This window comes from Oncorhynchus keta, chromosome 12 (genome assembly GCF_023373465.1).
Source record: "Oncorhynchus keta strain PuntledgeMale-10-30-2019 chromosome 12, Oket_V2, whole genome shotgun sequence".
NCBI lineage: Eukaryota > Metazoa > Chordata > Actinopteri > Salmoniformes > Salmonidae > Oncorhynchus > Oncorhynchus keta.
In genome coordinates this window covers 26,564,813-26,582,822 of record NC_068432.1, presented here as the reverse complement: position 1 = coordinate 26,582,822, position 18,010 = coordinate 26,564,813, and the positions used below count along the sequence as shown (strand labels likewise).

At 44.0% G+C, this 18,010-nt stretch overlaps 1 non-coding gene across 1 annotated transcript; it reads right to left on the bottom strand.

The window, feature by feature from the left end:
• Nucleotides 1-1,197: 1,197 nt before the first annotated feature.
• LOC118391816 (U7 small nuclear RNA) lies at nt 1,198-1,252 on the bottom strand. The gene has a single exon (XR_004827214.1). It is a non-coding gene; the product is annotated as a U7 small nuclear RNA (small nuclear RNA).
• Between the last annotated feature and the right edge of the window lie 16,758 nt (nt 1,253-18,010).

Genomic DNA, 18,010 nt, shown 5'->3' with positions numbered 1-18,010 from the left:
ATGGTTTCACAACATTTTCAGATTTGAAGAAAATGCAGCCGAAGTCCGACGAGCAGATCCAAACTCATTGCTTTAACTAATTATGACAATTGTTAAGAAAATGTTCAGCAATGTAATAAAGTAATGCCTTTTCAAATAAGTTATGTTATGTTGTCTGACAATTTGTTAGCTACGCTAGCCTTATGAACCGCATATCATTACAGCAGTTGCTTTTATGTACCGGTGTAACGCTCGTCGTCACAAGGAAGAGTGGACCAAAGAGCAGTGTGGAAAGTGTTCATGATCTTTATTGTCAAGAATCACTCAAACAAAAATAACGAATACAAAAAGTAAAGTGAACAGTTCCGTCAGGCACAGATACAAAACGGAAAACACCCCACAAAACCAAAACGGAAAATTATAACTTGTATAAGATCCCCAATCAGAGACAACGATCCCCAATCAGAGACAACGATAGACAGCTGCCTCTGATTGGGAACCACACTAGGCAAAAACAACAAAGAAATAGAAAACATAGATTCTCCCACCCGAGTCACACCCTGACCTAACCAAACATAGAGAATAAATAAGGATCTCTAAGGTCAGGGCGTGACAACCGGTTTGTTAGCTAGCTACAGTTCTAACGTTAGTTGGCTACTTGTACATCCAACTTGCCAAAATTAACTATATGCTATGTAACCAACTACCCAATGTTTATTGACTTGATTATTCACGTCATTCTTAGCTTAGCTAAGTGGTATAGTCATTGTGCGTTCTCAATGGACACTGTCAAATAAGTCTGGCTAGTAATTTGTTAGCTATGCTAACAAACTAGCAAGAAGTTGTATAGCAACAGCATCCGTTAGACAGGCAAAGCACTAGTACACTCAACTGAAAGGAGACTGTTCATTTACAGTATAATAAAATTAAATAATAGTACAGTATATAGTATGTGGTATAGTACGTAGTATAGTATAGTAAGTATGTTAGTATGGGTATTTGAACACAGCTGTAGTGTTTTGTGGACTGTAGTATACTGTAGTATTTACTATAGTGTTTTGCAGATATTATTGTAGCATACAATAATTGTAGTATTACTATAGTAAAAAAACTGTAGCATATACTATAATAATTGCTGTAGTGTTTTTGCAGACTGTAGTATAGGCAACGGTATTATTTACCATAGTGTTTTTGTTTTATTATCTTTGACATATAAGTGGGGGCTTTCTCCTTGAGGGAACCTACTGGACAAATTCTAAAAGAGCAAATTGTCCATAACCTCTAAGACTGCGGTCGGAATGGATAGTTCAGAGCTTCTGCTCTTTTCTATAACCTGTAGGGAACAAAATATGGTCTGTACTTGTAGGTTTTTCACTTATGGGCGGCACAGATTGGGATATGGGGGGTATATGCAAATTAAATACTGTAGTATTACTATAGTAAAACTACTTATTTCAGACATTACTGTAGTGTTCTTTGCAGACTGTAGTATACTGTAGTATTAACTGTAGTATTCTACAGTATACTACAGTTTTCTATAGTAATTACTACACATGATCGAGGGATGCTACAGTGTAGTATAGTATTTTACAGTATACTACAGAATTCTATAGTAAGTATTTGTTCATGTGGGTTGACATTATCACAACCAATCTCCTGCTGAGTGGTGAATCCCAGCCACACTTTGAGGCCCAGATGGTTGGACATAAACATCAAGTATGAAATGTAATAATCATAATAAATCTGAGATTCTCTGTTTAGCAGATGCTTTTGTTCCAGAAAATAACTGACATCGCCCACAGCTTTTATTACATATCCATTTGCACTGCAGAATATAGTTCCCAGGTTCAACCAGGTTAAGTGCCTTTCTCAAGGGGTTTAGTGGCTTGATTATCCCACCTAACTACCTGCCTGGAACCAAGGCCATTCCCCAAACTGCTTCAGCAGACAGACAGACTGCTGTAATGTTTAAACTATTCAGCATGGGAGGGAACAGCCTGTATGTTTATATGTTTCCATGCACTGAGACTTAGTTATAATCTATGGGCCCTTGTCCTCTACAATGACGATGGGGAGGAGTAGTGATATGTGGTCTGGTCTGTGGTTTAAACCTGCCCCAGCCTTGGAAGGTCTGTCGACTAAGATCAGGGCTCTGATTCTGTCTCTCTCTTTCTTTCTGGCAGTCATTCACAGCTTGTAAAATGAGTCGGATCACCACAAAGGAGAACAAAATGCATATGTGGATCCATTTTCTTTGTCTACAGTACATTTCATACTGAATTAGAAATGTACTGAAAGCGGGACACTAATCCAGACGCTTATAAGAAATCCTGCTACGCCCTCAGACGAACCATCAAACAGGAAAAGCGTTGATACAGGATTAAGATTGAATCCTACTACACCGGCTCTGACGCTCGTCGGATGTGGCAGGACTTGAAAACTATTATGGACTACAAAGGGAAACCCAGTCATGAGCTGCCCAGTGATGTGAGCCGACCAGACGAGCTAAATACATTTTATGCTCGCTTCGAGGCAAGCAACACTGAAGCATGCATGAGAGCACCAGCTGTTCTGGACGACTGTGTGATAACGCTCTCGGTAGCCAATGTGAGCAAGACCTTTAAAAGGTCAACATTCACAAAGCTGTGGGGCCAGACGGATTACCAGGATGTGTACTCAAAGCATGCGTGGACCAACTGGTAGGTGTCTTCACTGACATTTTCAACCTATCCCTGACCGAGTCAGTAATACCTACATGTTTCAAGCAGACCACCAGAGTCCCTGTGCCTAAGAAAGCGAAGGTAACCTGCCTAAATGATTACCGCCCGTAGCACTCACGTTGGTAGCCATGAAGTGCTTTGAAAGGCTGGTCATGACTCACTTCAACAGCATCATCCCGGATACCATAGACCCATTCCAATTCGCATACTGCCCCAACAGATCCACAGATGATGCAATCTCAATCGCACTTCACACCGCCCTTTTCCACCTGGACAAAAGGAACACCTATGTGAGAATGCTGTTCATTGACTACTGCTCAGCGTTCAACACCCTAGTGCCCCAAAAGCTCATCACTTAGCTAAGGACCCTGCAGCAGTATCTCAACAGCTAGCCTATAGGGCCTCCGAGAGCCTCTCAGCTGATGGAGCCTCTTATCAACACAGGCTGCCCAGTGAAAGGGACTTAGCAGCTATCAATTAGGGGCCAAACAAATGTAGAGTGATATTAATGGGTGTTCAATGGCAGAGCGTGAGAGGCCTCTCCATGTAGGCTCAACGACCCCCCTCAGCCCCGGACGACTCACAATGCCAACAGGTTGACAGTGTGTTGTTTAGCTTGATCCTGCTAAAACCCTGGAAACCCCAAGAGGAAGGGCCTTTTATCTGCATGGGGCCTCCTAGCTGTCTCTCTCTGTGTGGTGACTGCTCTGCTCTGTCCAGTCAACCACTATAGTGTTGCACTTCAGTCAGTCTAGCCCTCTGGGGCTCAGACTGAGTGAAAGGATCTAGGTTCATGTTCTGAATGATGTGGAGAACGTTCAATTAACCATGTCTGAATTTTTGGAAGAGACCTAACGTGAAATACTGTATGTCTTAATTCCAGTCCCAATTTATAGACACATTGTTGATCTATCTTCTCACTTTTCACTTGAGTTTTTCTGAAACAAATATAATTATGTTGTAGTATGTCCTATACACATACGCTTTCCAAATTACAGCCAGGTACTCAAAAGCCTTGGTTGGCTTCATACCGTTCCTCCTCAACCCTCCACACACAGTTATTAAACAGACTAGAGGAGCCAAGCTGCGTTGGGCCGGAGCCCAGAGTTTATTTTAAGAGTTCAGTTTTTCTCCATCTTCCCTCACCTCTGAACTGAATGGGTCGTCCAGATGTATCTAACTAGTGGGGCCGAGGCGAAGAGGACGTGGTCCTGGAGAATTCTGCTGTCTCAGCACTCCCTGGTCCAGCTGGCTCAGCGGCCAGGCCAAGCAGGGTAGGAGTCATTGGTTCCAGCTGCGCCTCCATTTATGGGAGGTTGGACAAATAAATCATGGGATTAGATAGGAGAGGAGAGACTTGGAGAAAGAGAGATTATTCTTTCACTGCACCATCCAAGGCCTCCTTAATAACAGAACAGCACACTGACTGAGAGAGCTCTGTAACAAGCCTGTTGCTCCAAGATCCTTGGACTGATTTCATTGTATTAAGGATTTATCCTGCATCCTAGGTCATGCTAGCAACATTTATTTACTTAATTTATGTTATGCCAGGCAAAATTGTAAAGATTAAATGTTTTCCAAGCAAATTATATTAGGGAGGAGGCATGTAATTGTCTTCTAATGAAATGCAACTTACCATCAAAACAAGTTATCTTTATTTCTTGCCACATACTGTCTCAATGTAAGGCTGTTGCTGTGCTATCCCGGGATCCTTGGGATGTCCCTACCCTAAGCCCTAACCTTAACCCTAACCTTAGCTCTAATCCTTACCTTAATTATTTTAAATTTAAACTTAATAATAATAATAATATATGCCATTTAGCTGACGCTTTTATCCAAAGCGACTTACAGTCATAACTTCAATGTGGTAGGGACATCCCAAGGAACTGAGATAGCGAGGACCCTCAATTTTATGTCATCTGTACACAGGAATGAAATGTGTGAATATCAAATCTCTCTTAGCTTAAGCCAGGTCCAGCTGCATTAGCAAAAGTAATGTTAGGCTCTTACATTTACATTTAAGTCATTTAGCAGACGCTCTTATCCAGAGCGACTTACAAATTGGTGCATTCACCTTATGACATGGAACAGCCACTTTACAATAGTGCATCTAAATCTTTTAAGGGGGGTGAGAAGGATTACTTTATTCTATCCTAGGTATTCCTTAAAGAGGTGGGGTTTCAGGTGTCTCCGGAAGGTGGTGATTGATGTCATCGTTGTGGAATATTTTTTAGCCACTACGCATGTGTAAAAAAATCAACCCTATTAAGAGAAGTGTATCTTGAGTATTTTCAGTAAGTCTATTGTTGGACATAATACCCATGCATGCACACACATAAGCAAATTCAATTAATTCATGCTTTTGTCTGAGTGAGGGTCCTTTCAACAAGGCCATTGGTCTGCTGGTTCTGCCCTCAGTAAACACCAGAGACGTTGATAGAAAATAAAAACATGAGGGACTAGATCCTGCCACTGGTGTCACTGGCCAGACAGGTAGCTACTAATTCCCTACAAATTCCCCACTTCATATGGCTGTAGCAGACTGTGATTTGGTGAGGTCTCTGCATGGCTGCTAGTATTTTTCCTTAAGACGAGATATCCCCTTAATGTGGTTAGTTTAATGGCAAATGAATAACCATAACACATCCATGGCAGACGGGTGTGTCATTGATCTGTCTGGATTCATTCAGTCCCCCCCTCCTATCCTCTCATCCCTCTCTTCTCTCCTCGGCCTGCTGCTGCGTCAGCCACTCTCCCCTATCGATATGCTCTTGCCCCTTGACCCCTGGGACAGATCAATGGTATTGATCGAGAAGAGCAGGGGCAAGGGCAGGGTCCTCTGACGGGTCCCACCAGCCCGCCCGCCTCGACTGCCAGTCAGCTAGTGTGACAAGACATGATCGTCATTAATGTCCCGCTGGCTGATGATATGAGGGAAAGGCTAGGGAGGTGCTGTGCATCTCAATCTCTGGCCTCTCCTGCCCCCCACTGTGCTACTCACATTCCCTGTTCGCCACCACTGGTGCTGCCTGCCTGCCTGCCTGCCTGCCTGCGTGCCTGCCTGCCTGCCTGCCTGCCTGCCTGCCTGCCTGCCTGCCTGCCTGCGTGCCTGCCTGCCTTCCTGCCTGCCTGCCTGCCTGCCTGCCTGCCTGCCTGCCTGCCTGCCTGCCTGCCTGCCTGCCTGCCTGCCTGCCTGCCTGCCTGCCTTTGTGATTGACACGTGTCGTAAGACACTGCCATCTGATTTCAGACTTATTGTAAAATGGGTGGTGTCATAGCGTTTTGATAGTGCATAATGGTTCTCAAAGTCATTGTCTACACTGCCTTCCGCTGCAAGTTCTTTTTGGGGTTCTTTGAGACATAGAACAGTCTGGTTATTTCTGTGGTGTAAATCATTGTACTCCTGTCATGACAACATTCTCTTTTATATCAGTGCTGCATCATAGAGGAATGAGGAGATGTATTTATTGTACCAGCCTGCTACTCACATTCCTTCATCTTTTAGATTTTTACTTTAACTTATTAAAGACAACCCAGGGTCATTCATGTTTATGACATTGTACACGTTTCCTCAGCCAGTTAAAAAATGACCAACCGCGGTATTCCAAGATTCGCTATACAGTCTAGACTAGAAAAATGGAGAGGATATGGGGAAACGGGAGGAGAGGGAATAGGAGGAGGGGGAAGGAGAGGAGGGTCAAAGCATGATGTCTAGCCGTGTGTGTGTTGGAGGGGGGTTAGCTCTTCGCTGATTGGAGTGTCTAAGGAAGCACGGTGGTGTGTGTATGTGTGTGTGTGTGTGTGTTGCGAGGCAGGGCAGCGGTAGTTCCAGACTTTACAGTGACACGGCTGTAATGAAGCTGATTGATCACCAGTCCTCTCTCCCCTCTCCCTTCCTCCCCTCATTCTCTCTCCCCTTCTTCCTCCCACCCGTTGTTCTCTCTCCCCTCTCTCATACACCCCTACCCCCAGCATCACCATTGCCATCACCAGGCCTGCTAACCCTTACCCACTCGCATATAGACTTCAACCTTGCCATGGTAGTGACGTTGGCTACAGAAGGAAGATAATGTAATATACCATAGTTTTTTAAACTGTTGACGTTCTTAGTCTTGACCTTGTTCTGAGCTCAAATACAGATGCCTGTGTGTGAGGCAACAGAGTGATTTTTCTGAAGGATCTCTGCATTGCAGCAAAGCCATGATGTGGGGGTTTCGCAGTTTTGAATAAAAGCAAATAACCAATCAATGATGATATTTGCAGGCCCCCTTTACCTTTCCCCTCTTTGTCTTACGGAGTCACAACCCTAATCCATCCAGGGTGTTGAGGTTGATAGATCGGGGGCTCTGAGTTTAGGATGAGCCGCCAAGGGCAGATCTCATTCAGATAGAGAAAAAAAAAACACGTTGTCTGTTCCTTTGTTTTGCTCTGTCTTATGACTTCGTTCCATTTGCTGTCTCATATCATTTTAGTGTTTGGGATGTGGAGGACAGTGAAGCTTGAACGCTGTTGGAGAGTGCAGGACAAAGACGTACAGATAGCCTATGTGAGACGATATGTCTCTAACTAATCAGTATTCAGCAGGGCGTCTACAGTATGACGGAATGGTTTTGCTAAAGGTCCTCCTTTATTAACTGCAGCACTGTAGTGTGGATGTGGTGTGGAGTCTTAAGGGCATAGATAGACGGGCTTCTAGAAAGAGAGAAACAGATAGCCACTTCTGTCCAAAACCTATCCAAGCAGAGAACCTCACAAACAATCATGTCCTGTGATTTCTGTGATTTTTCTCTGCTTGTGTGTCATTCAGCATCTCTATAGGTGTATGCTGTTAATTGAGTATCTATTGAATATTTTTTATAAAGCTATTATGGTATACTTTGTATGGTCTGACTGATGAAATACAGTCCTGTCAGACTGTCATCTGACGGTGTGCACGCTTCAGCGCTTAGGTCATAATATTATGGCAGTGTCAGTTTTCAGTGTTAGGTGACCGTGTCATTGTGTGTCGGTGTCTGCATCTTGTGTAACGGGGGACTGTGACAGTATCTCTTGGAGTTTTTGGTCTGTTGTCCTTGTCAATTTGTCTGTGTACTACTGTTTTGTCGACGACTGTGTCTGAGTTTTGTGTTTACATGTCTGTGATGGCGTCCGTACTCTGTGTTATATGTCAGTATGCCTTGTGTTGTGTGTCTGTTGTGTGACAGCATGAGCCACTTTAGAGCATACTGCTCCTTGGCCAACCAGCCAGGCGTTGGAATTGATCATCAGCACAGGTGGAATGTGTGCGCCAGCCGAGGTTGTATGGGAGTGAGAGAGAGAGAAAGAGAGAGAGAGAGGGAGGGCTATAGCTGCAGACTCCCGCTGCCGTAGCGTAGTACCACTCTGGGCGAGTGAGCAGCCACAGACGGGAGTCACAGAGACGAGCAGACAGGTAGAGACCTGGGGATGGGGAGGAGGGGGTGATGGGAATAGCATGTGGGCAGTGTTTTGAGAGACAAAATGTTTTGGCATCACCATTTTCTTTTGATGGCCTTGTTGTCACTGTGGCGTTGGTGTTGGACCTACGTGGGAAAAAACAGGGTAGATCACTGTCACGACACGACTGGTGGTCCTGGAGCCTAAGGGGGGAGGTGAGATGGAGCTGATGATGCAAGTGGTGAGGGGAGGGGGAGAAGGGGGGAGGGGGGTGGAGGAGGGGGAGGAGAGGTGTCCCACCTCACTGACCTGCGTCTGGCTCAGCCCCGGACTCCTCAGCATCTCCCTTTCTGTTTTTCTTTTTTCCCTGCTACTTTTTCCGTCCTTTCCCCCTCATCCCTCGCTTAAAGATAGATGACAGAGGCGTAGTCGGCAGAGACACGGAGGAGTGTGTGAGGCGAGGCGCAAGAAAGAACGCGTTTCCGGAAACGTCCGCTTTGCTCCGCGTTCCCCTGAGAAAGGCATCTATCTAACTATTAGTGGGAGGAGTTGGGAGGGGGAGGGGTGAGGAGGGTTTGTATAGGGTGAACAAGGGGTGAAAATGACATGTAAATGTTTTGGTTGCGGTGCTTTGTTAAGATTCATGACAGGGCAGTTTGGTTTCTTTCATGGCAATATGATTGTGTGGCTCTGGTTACCACCGCCTGTGTCTGTACTCTGTGTGTGTCTGAACTCTGTATTTGTGATGAGAGGAAAGCTCTGTGACTGAATGTGGCTTCTTGTTCGGCTCTGTGGTGGTGACAACTTATTTCTGTACCGTGCAGAGCTCGCCACCATGGCAGTGGGGCGAGGGGGATTGGGTGAAAGCAGGGGGAGACTGTTAGCAGTAGAGACAGCAGTGTGTGTGAAGGGGGGAGGGGGGTGCAGTTAGAGGCGTGGAGTGGGGGAGCACGAGTTCTGGAAGATGCGCTGCTCTGTGTTTCTTTTGTTATTATCTTACTCTGGTTAGTATCGCTTTTTACCTGCCACTTCCGCAAAAGCTGGTCAGCCAAGAGAGTGGCGGCATCACGTAATGATACATTTTCTCATTATTTCATTTATGACTGAGGCTATCCATGGAGGGGGGGGGGGTTAGAGTCTCCGGGTCACCCCCGTAATGGAAGCCCTCAGACTGGGGCCGTCAGGTGGTCAGCTCTCCTTCCTGGTGGTGGCTGTGGTGATCAGCAGTGGTCAGTGCAGGCGACGGGTTGGAGGGTCCGGTGCAGTGGTCAGTGCAGGCGACGGGTTGGAGGGTCCGGTGCAGTGGTCAGTGCAGGCGACGGGTTGGAGGGTCCGGTGCAGTGGTCAGCACTGGGGCCATCCATCCCAAGGGGGAAAGGGAGACGTAGACTGATGATCCGCGTGCATGTCGACGCTCAGAGGACAAAGAGGCGAGACTGTCTGCCTGGCTAGGGGGCTTTCCTCTGCCAGCACAAAGGCTAGTTAGCGCAGAGCAGAGAGTGCTTGCTCGCCTGTCTGAGGCTGGCTCTGCCCTGCGACTTGGAAAATGTAACTCTGATCGTCTCCAGCGAACCTTATTCCTCTCTTTTCCTCTCTTTGACCTCTCTCATATCTCCTTCTTCATCTTTGTCTCTGCTATTATTATCGTGTTTCTGTGGTGTTACAGTTTATTGTGTTTGTGGCGTCTGTGTGTTCTGATACATCTGTCTATGCCTTTCTTTGTGTGCGGAGCATTCAGCTTATCTTTTACTCGAGCTCTCTGAAATGAAGGAATAAGTTATCTGCAGTGAAGGAGGGGAAAAATGGGGACTTTTTTTCTTCCACAGCAGGCGACTGTTGTTTGACGAAGCCTTTCAGCACATTACCCAAGTGGTCAGACCGGACAGGACACTGGCCAGACATACACGTGGAGGTGGTTTTGGGGCAGGAGGGAGGCACCAAGGGGTGGTGGTAGTGAGAGAAGGGTGCCATGCTGCTCACACCCCTGTCCGACTGACTGACTGTGTGCGGCTCCTCAGTGCCAGGACCCTGTTGTACTTCTCCTGCTCCCTGAGACCCTAACTTGTGAGCTCTCTTCATGAAAAATCACGGGTTAGGCTCTTGGGACGCTGGCGGAGGGCACGAGCGACTACAGTAGCAACCCAATGTGCCTGCCAAGGGTGGAGTCGGGATGGAACAGCTGCTGACATCAATGTTACACACATCAGGATGTATGGGGAAAGGGGGGAAGGGGAAGACAGAGAGCGAAAAGGGGGATGAGGAAGGGGGACCGAAAGAGATCATTGTTGGTAGTGAAATTAAAACATAGGTTTCTTTCTTGATGAGCATTACTAACGATTTAGCCCTCGCTCACATCCCTATGTGTACAATGTATGATCGCCCTTACAGTGGGTCCTCACTTAGTAGTTGCGTCATATGGCGATACACTGCGGTATGCCACGGTACGGTACTGCACGTTACAGTGTGTGACGTCATAGTATTTTGTTGTCAGCCACTGTTGCCGTTAATGCTTGTGCGAACCATCAGAGGGCATCTTTGAGCACATCTACTCCAGCCTGGCGGGCCTACAGTAAGACTACAAAATAAAACCATGTTGATGACAGTTTTATGAGTTTAACCTTCTGAATTATTATATTGAAGAAAGATTTTTGTCTTTGTTTTCCGTTTGTCTACTGTAAAGTAGCATATATTTTATTATCTTAAATTATTGTCAGGGGCTCCCCTTTCATCAAACATAATGTGTCAAAATAAATGATAATTTTGTGACAAAACTGCATAATGGTATTCGCTTTATGAAAACTAGCCACTGCAAATGACGCAGAGAAAAATAGGCTACTTGTTACGGGAGAAGAGGATGCTGCAGCGGGAAAGAGTGATAGCCCCTAATCTATATAAAGTGAGTTTCTGAAACACAGTCATTCTTTGCTGATGCGAAGAAGAAACTGAATGAAAGAGAGTACAGGGAGGAAAAAACTACAGACAAGTCATCTGTATGGGCTTCATTTACGCACATTGTGGATACGGAGGGGGAAAAGGTTGCCCATATTTTCAAGAGCTATTCAATATATTTGTTTTATTTATGAAATTACTAGTTTATTTAGGCAATACATGTCTTGGTACTTTGTAAAGTTCATGGCGTCATTAACCTTAACTAGGGCCCCAGGACCAGTGGAAGCAAAATAGTCCTATAACATCAAAGATCCACCACCATTTTGACCGTAGGTGCATGAAGAACTTTTCTCCGTATGCTTCGTTTTTCGATGCCAAAGATCTTGACCATGTCAGATGACATGAAAATAGAACCCTTGGCCACGCACACCAGTGGTGGGTTTGGTGTCGAAAATCAGAAGATTATGCAGAAAAGTACCTCATACATACAGTAAAATATGGTGGTGCATCTTTGTTATGGGGCTATTTTGCTTCCACTGGTCCTGTTGGCCCTTGTTAAGGTCAATGGCATCATGAACTTTACCAAGTACCAGGACATTTCAGCCAAAAACCTGGTTGCCTCCGACAGATATTCCAGCAAGACAAAAACCCCAAGCACACATCAAAATTCACAAAGAAATGGTTAATTGACCACAAAATCCAAATGTTCAGTCTCTGGACTTGAAACCCATTGAAAACCTGTGGTGTGAAATGAAGAGGGCAGTCCATAAGGGTAGATGAAGGATATCAAGGATCTGGAAAGATGATGATCTAAGATCCCTCCTAATGTGTTCAAAAAACTCACTTTTTGAAAAAGTTTGTGTCGTTATCTTTTTGAGATGTATTTTATTATTTGTTGTATTAGTATAAAAATGATATAATTTCCCTTTTTTTGCATGCATTATAGCTCACTATTTTGTATTATTTATTTCATACGGTCTTTTTTGCTCATCTTTATTTCTTGTGCCAATAATTATGGACCTGACTATACAGCAGACAGATATTTCTTCAACTTCATCTTTCAATGCTGTATGAAGTCATCTGAAAGCATGCTTTAATTTGACCATCCCTGTAACTGCTTTATGATTTGAAACTACATTGATAGAAATAAGTTCCCCTGAAGACTCAATTACATGTTAAGAACCACAACCCAGCAAACCTGAAGTTAGGAATAACAATACTCTTCAATTACTCTTCTAATGGAAACATTTGCTATCATCAATGTTAACTGTATGAGACAAAGCATTTTTTTTTTAAATAAACAGTTTTTATGAATTACTGTGTTTGCACTATAAATTATACTCTATATGGAATTATAATACACGTTTGTTCAGCACATAACATTGTTTATCCATGTAAACAGTTTACCATATTGTTTTCTAAATTGGTTTTATTTATTTACTAACATTACATATAAAGATCTACAAGATTATTGTGGAAACTAGGTGATGTTCAAGCAGTTTACCTATATATTATAATAAAAAATACCAAAATAAGTATTTTGCATTGCATAGTTGATGAATTTTGAGCCCTCACTTATTTCAGTCATGTTTCATTCATGTGTAAAGGCTTTAAAAAAACCTTATTCCATGTCAAATTACCGACTTCCTTGAAATAAAGGAAAGGCCCTCAGGAATTCATCTTAATTCAGGGAGATGGAGAAGATTTCAGTTAGGATGTCAAATTAAAACACATTGTTTGTCGTTATACAAAATCAAATAACTCTTGACCAAGACAATCCAATTACAAACTCATACAAATCCCCCCTGTCCTTAACACTGATCTCACTGTTAAAGAGGTGTAAATGAATTCACCCTAACAGCTGACCTCATTTTTTTACTTTCTGCTTTTCCCGAGGCAGCTTGCTTTTATAAAAAAACACATTTCTGCTAAATTACCCACATTAGAAATGCAGTTTCAAAACAATTGATTTTCTCTCTATGCCCCCTCTCTCTCTCTCTCTCTTTCCTTTCTCTCTCCCTCACACACACACTCACTAATTATGTTTTTTCCCTATCTACTCCCTGTTTGGTGTTCATAGTGAACAGTGCTGATGCCAACTAATCAGTCTGTGTCTTTGCCACAGAGCCCCCAGCAACAGCTAAAGGAGTGAGTGCCATGCCCCCATGAATACCAAGCAGTCAGACACGACGCAGCGAGTGCAGAGCTGGTGCCCACAAAACAGTTAGACAGTTTTATTAGGATGTGTCTGACACGTGGCAAAGCCTGGCAGGCACGGAGGCAGCTATAGCACTCATCGGAAACCCACTGATGAAATCTTCAACTCAGCGCTAGGCTGCTAGCTCCCACAACACTAACAAAGCAGGCTGGCTGCCCTGCTCTTCTCAACCCATATTCTCATCTGAAGGAGTCAATACATAAATATATTACACAGTGAAATCATCTCAGCAACCCTCAGGACTTTAGCATTTAACACTGTTCAATAGGGAACAGCCTAGCCCTAGAAAACTTTTGTGAAATTTCAAGTTATTTTACAATTAGAAACTGGTGCAAATTAGATGGATTTATGTGGCATTGAAATGCAGTACAGTAGCCTCAAAGGCTAAAATACTGTACTACAGCATGAAGAGAATCCAAAAATAGAGTAAAACAAAATTCTGGATATGACTTTTGGTCATCTCCAGGCTACAAGTTGCAAATTATATCTTTGGTCTTCCTTTGTCTTCCTCTGTTTAGTGGATTCTACAACATCAAATAAGAATGAGGGATAAAGATAGAATTTTAAGACAGACACATTGAAATAAATGAATAGCTCAAACATTGCAGGTTTCTGAGATGTAGTGTAAAATCCCTGTAAATTTAGACAATTCACAATTCAAACAATGAACTCTCCCTCCCTCGTCTCGTTTTGATATGTTGAAGGTTGATGACCTCTGATGGAGAAGTGTTTGTTTACTCTGCAAAAAGAAAATGAACAAAGAAAACATTGAAAATGAGCAGGGGAAAACTATCAGTGCTGACAAATAAGAAACCACCTCATACCTTCTGGCATTTTATGTGTATCATTAGACATCAGCAATTTTTTTCTAAATTGTTTATATAAGAGGTATGCTAATTCATTCCTTTGAAGCAAATATAGACAGAAGGTACAGTAGGACAGAACTCTTGTTTGAAGCTGGTTTTGACTTTATGTAATGAGATATGTGAACCACTGTGGAGGTGGGTCCTCAAGTTAAAGAGGTAAACATACTGTCTTGTAATTTCTCCCATTGATCATCAGCAACAGCAGTTCTACATTGTGTTATGTCATGTATCAAAATCCCCTCTTACCATTTTACCATATAGAGCAATGGTTTCCAACCAGGGGTACTAAGACTTAGTATCAGGTTTCAGGTAAGACCCAAGTGCAGACTCTGTTGAAGTAACAATGTTTATTGCAACAGGGGCAGGCAAACGACAGGTCAAGGCAGGCAGGGGTCGATAATCCAGAGTAGTGGGGCCAAGGTACAGGACGGCAGGCAGGCTCAGGTAAGGCAGAGGTCGGTAATCCAGAGTAAGGGCAAAGGCACAGGGCAGCCTCAGGGTCAGGCCAGGCCAGGCCAGGCCAGGCCAGGCCAGGCCAGGCCAGGCCAGGCCAGGCCAGGCCAGGCCAGGCCAGGCCAGGCCAGGGCCAAAACCAGGATGCAAAAAAGAGCAACTGGAGAAAAGCAGGTGCTGATACAAACTACTGGTTGACTTGAACAAACAAGACAAACTGGCCCAGACAGACAGAAAACACAGTTATAAATACCCAGGGGATAATTGGGGAAGATGGACGACACCTGGAGGAGGGTAGAGACAAGCACAAGGACAGGTGAAACAGATCAGGGCGTGACAGTTAGGTAATCACTAGTTACCACAATCACAGACACAGTCATACATAGGGCTAAATCCTGCCTATTTATACAATATATCTTCTTAAAATCTGATGTTAAACCTAACCCTAACCACACCTTATGCCTAACATTAACCTTAAATTAAGAAATCATGCATTTCTTTTGTAGATATTGCCAATTTTGACTATGTGGCTGTGGTAACTAGTGACAACCGAAGACTCATGACGCCATAGGCTTACTGGTAAAATGCACATGAGGGGGTACTTCAAGGGTACTCCGGGCAGAGCAAAATTCAGTTGGTGGTACAGTAACCGAAAAAGGTTGGGAACCACTGATTTAGAGTAATTAAACCATATAAATCTCTAGTAATATGGATTGGATTTGGACATATTAGGATACATATTAGTGCATTCAGACATTTAGGAAGAGGCCTGGATAGTGTAGTTTAACAAAAAGGAGATCAAATATGCCTCTGACACAATAAATGTATTCAGTGAAACTCCAACCATCTATCCATTTCTATTTCCATTTAACAACCAGTGTGACATTTTGTACAGCATTCAGATTCTCTGGCTCAGCAAAAATGTGTGATATACTGCGAACCACATTCATCAAGGCATTTGTTACATAAATATCTTTCAATATGTAGTTCCATGGTCTCTGTTAGTCATCAGTTTCTTGCAGCAGAAAAGATTGATTCCATCCCTGACCAGCCGTGGATAAACCCCGGTTCCAGATTATTCTAAATTAAAGAGTGTTCGCCGACAGACCAAGGGTGTGTGAAGAAAAAGATTGCATTCTATTCTAAAGAGGGCACATTTTGATTGGACAGAGTTGACACAGAAATCAGATGGATTAAAAGGAATTATCGTCTTGTTTTCTACCCTTGATTGTCAGGCATTGTGGAGCTGCAGCCCAGCGGATCTCTTATCTCAGGTAGATGGGGGGGAACAGCAGGTGTGTATGATTGCATGGTGAGTAGGGGGGGTGGAGGGGACGGACCACTGAGGCACGGGGTGTGGTGGCGGCGGGGGGGGTGGGGGGGGGGGCACTATGTCTGAGTTTCCAGACACTGCGGCAGGAAGCCAGCCAGTCACCTGAACACACAAAGGACACTTCCCCGCACAATGTAATTTTCTGTTATAATCCATTTGGGTGGTGGGGGATGTAGTGCTAAAGACAATATACCATTTAGCACTTTAGACAATATAACCATAATCAACGGCACAATAACACAAAGGGCCACGTTTTCCATTTTATGCTCAGGCCAGCGGTGGCCAGGAATAAAGTTCATTACAGTAAGTTGAACATTGGTGTGTGAACACACTATCGAATGGACAGTATCTACCTCTGGCTGCACTGAGACATCGTTTTAACCAAAGGCATAGGGATGGAGTATAGAGACACTGATGTCTTGACAGTGGTATTGAATATATGGTTATTGTTCACTAACAGACCTTAGCATGTCCACTGGCACTACGTTTGCCTGAGTGTGTGTCTGTGTGTGCATGTGTGAGTGCATGTCTATGTGCATGTGTTATGTGTGCATTCTATCTATGTAAGTGCGGCCCATGATGGTGTTCTCGCTGGGTACCCCCCCATTCCCTCCCTCCTCCCCACATCCACGGTTGCCTCCCTGCCTCTCACTTCGTCAGAGGTGTTGCCACGGAAACGTGGTATCTTGCTGCAGGCTTGCTGGAGTTATTGAACCGCAACTGGCTGGGATAATTAGACTCTGGGACTTGAATGTGACCTACAGCTGACTTGGCTGTGTCGCCACAGAGAAATGCTTTTAACCCGTTGGTTAGTTGGCCACCAGACACTTGGGCCAATGAATGTACCTTTTACCCGGCAAAGACGTGGTCAATAAAGAGACTGTAGACTTAGTCCCAGAGATACTGCACACAGACCTGCACAAACACACATTCATACACACACACACTCAAATCCTGCATTCTGGCTTCCTTTGTGTCACTACAAAGAAATCATGACAGAGGAAGTTCCTTGTGTTTTCTCGAGTGCACTGCACTGCCCAACCCATGCATAGTTGGTCACATGGACACACAATCTGTTTACTCATATTTCACGGCAGGGGCGGCAGGTAGCCTAGTGGTTAGTGGTTAGAGTGTTGGACTAGTAACCGAAATGTTGCAAGATAGAATCCCTTAGCTGACAATGTAAAAATCTGTCATTCTGCCTCTGTACAAGGCAGTTAACCTACTGTTCCTAGGCCATCATTTAAAATAAGAATTTGTTTTTAACTGACTTTCCTAGTTAAATAAATAAAGGTAAAATATACATATATATATTTAAAATAAACTCATATTTCACACACTGAATGGTTATGATGTGAATTACTCTTCCTGAATGTTTGTGTGACTCAGATATATGAATCCAAATGACTTTTTTCTCCGGAATAGTCCTGAAATGTTCGTCCTCCAGTCATTGTTAACATCCTTTTTTCCCTGGTTTTCCTTCTCCCACTAATTGCTGTCATTATCCTTTCTTGTTTAGGTACTGTGGAGCCCCCCCCCCCCCTCTCTTTCTCTCTCAGTGTATGCTCACTCACAGGTAAGAGACCAAATCACAGTCACTGTAAAACAGCCAAGAATAAGGACACTATGTACTTCATTAACATCTCGAACCTTACCCTCAGTTTAGCCATATTATTATTTTACATTTGGAGACATTAGTCTCTGTGTTTTAATGATACTTTCCTCCATTTTGGTCCATATTGCGCATTGTCTCGCCATGAGTCAGTAGAAATGTCAGGCGTGTTGGCTGCTGCTCTGCCAGACAGACAGCCTGGAGCTGGGTAATTAGCCAGAGTCGTTTGGGGCATGTGGCTCTGCAGATCTAGATGCCCACTGTGCACAGGGAGACACCAGACAACCTTTTAGTCTGCCCCGTCCCACTGCAGTCACTTAAAACACTGATGTATGTCCCCCCTCTCTGCCTCTATCTCCCTCTCTCTCTTTTTTCTTGTTTCTATTTTTTTATTTTTTATTTCCCTCTCTTTCCCTCTCACTCTTTATTTCCCTCTCTCTTGTGTTCTCTGTCTCCCTCTCTCTCTCTCTCTTTCTCCCTCTCTGTCTCTGTTTCCCCAGGACCAAGAGAAGCAGGTAGCCAAGG